The following is a 3,553-nucleotide window of genomic DNA, read 5'->3' as shown; positions in this document are numbered from 1 at the left end:
TTTCTTAGTTATAGATCCATTGGGTAGGGACAAAGTCAAGATTAAAAATTAAGTAGGGTGATTATAAATTTGTTTTTTCCCTTTTGCTTTAAATACCGATCAGGACAGGCTGGGTGTGAGAATAAATCTGTTTTCACTGCCATTTGCAACAAGAGAGAAACAGAGTAAGCAAAACATAGAGCCTAAATTGTGCCTCTTTGACAGAAAGTGTTTCTATCAAATATATTTTATAAGTATGAAGGAAATATTAAATGAGGGGCAGAATTTGAGAAAATAACAAAATGGAAATGTAATATGATCCGTTTTGATGTATGAGGTTCCAACCCCACAGGCACATATGTGGCTGTGTTGCTTCTGTTCATACTTGCCATGCGTTTCTGGGCAGGAGAAAGTGAAGGGGGTATTTAACTCAAGCATTTAATATTTAGGATTGTTTAGGCACTGAATTGAATGTTTAGGCTTAGGACTTTCTGTTTGGTCATGTAAGGGAATAAGGACATCCATATTCTAAATCCCAGAACATCATATTCTGTGTTTGGGAAATAAGATTTTTTGGAGTTTCTGTTATAGGTAGTAAAATGAATAATTTTGCATGGTTGCCAAAATGAATAGTAAAAGAAGTATCAATACTTATTTTTTGAAAGACTTCTTCTCATGCTAAGTAAAAAATTTACAGTAATTCCACTTTTCTTCTTGTTGAAAAATTGATATAGATTGACATTTCCTCGGAATTTTTGACCTATAAAACAAATTTCCATGTGAAACCTGATTGGCTCTTCAAGACCATATGCTAATCAGAAAGGTGGAATTTCAGAGATTAAAAAAGAGTGATTATCAGGATGGGAAGATGACTCTGCAAAAATGTTTTCTATTATTGGCTTGAAAATTTTACCAATCAGGATATATTTCTAGAAGACTATTGTTAAAGTACAAATTACTTTGGGCAAGTAAGACTTTATTAATATGCATGTCTATATTTAATTATCTAGCATGAATTTGTTTCTCTAAGGAGCCAAAGTGAGAAAAAACTGTGAATAAGTGAGCATTCTACAATGGGATAAGAGAGAATTAGTATAAATTGCTGTGAGAGCCATCCAGCTTGCTGCTTTCCTTTTGGATCCTTTGTTATTCTTCTTGCAGTGTTTTCCATTTTAACACAAGAGAAAACTTTCAAATTAAAAGGATTAAGCTCTTATTGGGGGTATTTTAGGCTTCACCCAGTGGGTGACAGAGTTATTTTGGGAGACACTGAGGCTTTTTCATGCCCCCGAACTCATGTGGTGAAGGAGGCAGCTGCTTGCTCCAGTTACGAGGGGGATTGATTACAAGCTTGAGACTCATTGTCTTCTACAGCTTGTAAACTGGCTCTGAAGGCAGTTTCCATAAAAAAGTTCAAAGCTCAAATAGGTAATTAGCCCCCTGAAGTAAATACTTTGAAGCGCAATACCCATTTTTGTATATGGTCTGGTATATGTGATAAAAGAGTGTGATTAAATTATTTTTCCTCCTGAGGAAGATTGTCACATGAAAACAAAGAGGAGAAAGGGCCAGAGCTTTGAAGAAGATGAAACTGGGACTGGCTCTCACACTTACTGGCTGCATGTCTTTGACTTAATCTCAAAACCTCTCTAAACCTCAGTTTCCATTTTAATAAAATGGGAATAATAATATTTATTGTGTTGGGCCGTCCTAACATTTATTAGATAACACAGTGGTTGTAACAGATGGGATTCTAATACTGCATTTAAGGGAGAATGAATAATATTGACTGCCTTGCTCAGAATAGGCAAACAATAAGTGCAGTATTGGTTCATCAGTTGTCGAGCAACTTCAAGTGATTATTGATCAAAAATAGGTTAAAGAAGTAATTTTCCATTGTGGTGTCTTCAATTAAAATACAGTGTTAAGGAGAAATACATTCTTCAAGGAAATTCTCGATCTTACCTGTATTATCTGTGTATTTGATGCTTGCTACTTTTCATTAATGTCATAATATTGATAGCATTTTTATTTCTTGAATTTGGATTTTGTAATTATTTTTCTTACAATGAAGTGTGTGGCCCGGCTGGGCGTGGCTCAGCAATTGAGCTTCGACCTAGGATCCAGGCGATCGGGGTTCGATTCCTGGTCAGGGCACATGCCCGGGTTGCGGGCTCGATCAATGACTCTCTCATCATGGATGTTCCTATCTCTCTCTCCCCCTTTCCTTTCCTCTCTCTGAAATCAATAAAAAGATATATTTTCAAAAAACAAAACAAAAACAAAAACAAAACAATAAAGTGTGTGTATAAATCCATGCTACCTTAAGAACCGTGGGGTATGTGCAAGAACACTGCATATGAGGTTTTCATTGATATTCTAACATTAAACCTAGTCCTGTTAGAAAATATTTTTTAATGATAAAGGTCTTTTGCTTAATTCCACTCATTGGTATATCATACGTTACGATGAAAGTGAAATTGATGGATAAAATAGTATTCATAGGGGTTTTGTTAAAAAATTTAGTTGCTTTGCTGAATTATGTTCTCCTCCCATCTGCCCTGCTCCCAACCCACTGCAGATCTATATTTAACTGCATTTCATTTCTAGACTTCCTCAATACTTTTGAAATAAATATTTACTCAGCACTCATCTGGGTAAGCCCCAAAGCAAGTGTCTTCTCCTGTCGTGACACTGTGACACCGTGAACATTGTCCTGCTGTAAAAAGGGGCTGCTAGAAACATCTGCTTTTTAAGTCCAGTGGTGCTGCCGCCAAGCAGGTACCTCCTCTGCCTGAGCCCCTGCTGGTCCCACGGGCGAGGTCTCCAGACCCTTTGGGAAACGGAAATATGCTAGTGGGTAATGGCCAGCTCATATATAAACTAGAACTCTGGCATACAACCTGTAGCAACCTGCCCAGGAAACCAATCATTTCCAGCAACCAGCCTGGAGCCAGCCTATCTGTATCAGACCTGCAGGAAGCCAGACCACTATTTCTAACAACCCAGACCCCCCCCCCCCCCCCCAAACAACCCTGTAATGGTGAGTTCCAAATGGCAAGGACTTGATTAATAACTGACAGCTTTCCTAATTTTTGCCTTTGCTTCCAAATTAGGACCAACCAGAGAAAGCCAATAACCAATAACATAGGATGCCCTGCTTCTAGTTAGCCCATATCCAACGCTCCGTGCCAACAGCCTCTGAACTGGAACAGAAAGCTTTCCAACTCCTCTGCCTGCCTTTGAGTCTCTGCTAAAATACAAGTCACAGCGGTCAACTCCCTTGCTATAGCAAGTCTGAATAAATAGCCTTCACCTTTTCTCATTTGGTTGGCCTTTGTTTCTGCTCCTAGCTCCTGACACAGGGCAACATGGTTTGTTGAAGCTGCTTACCTCAGTGCCATGCCTGAGCAAAGATGATACTTCTCAGTGCCAGGTGCTGCCTTCTCAGCCTAGTGTTACTGTACACAGGGCGGCTGCTCCTTGTCAGCGCTGCTCACCCACCCAGAGATCAGGCTGTGTTAACCCCCTGGAATACAGAGAGCTGGTTCTCTCATTGTCTTGCTTGATGGCC

This window comes from Miniopterus schreibersii (assembly GCF_964146895.1).
Source record: "Miniopterus schreibersii genome assembly, chromosome: 2".
Classification (NCBI taxonomy): Eukaryota; Metazoa; Chordata; class Mammalia; order Chiroptera; family Miniopteridae; genus Miniopterus; species Miniopterus schreibersii.
This window is presented reverse-complemented; position numbering follows the sequence as displayed.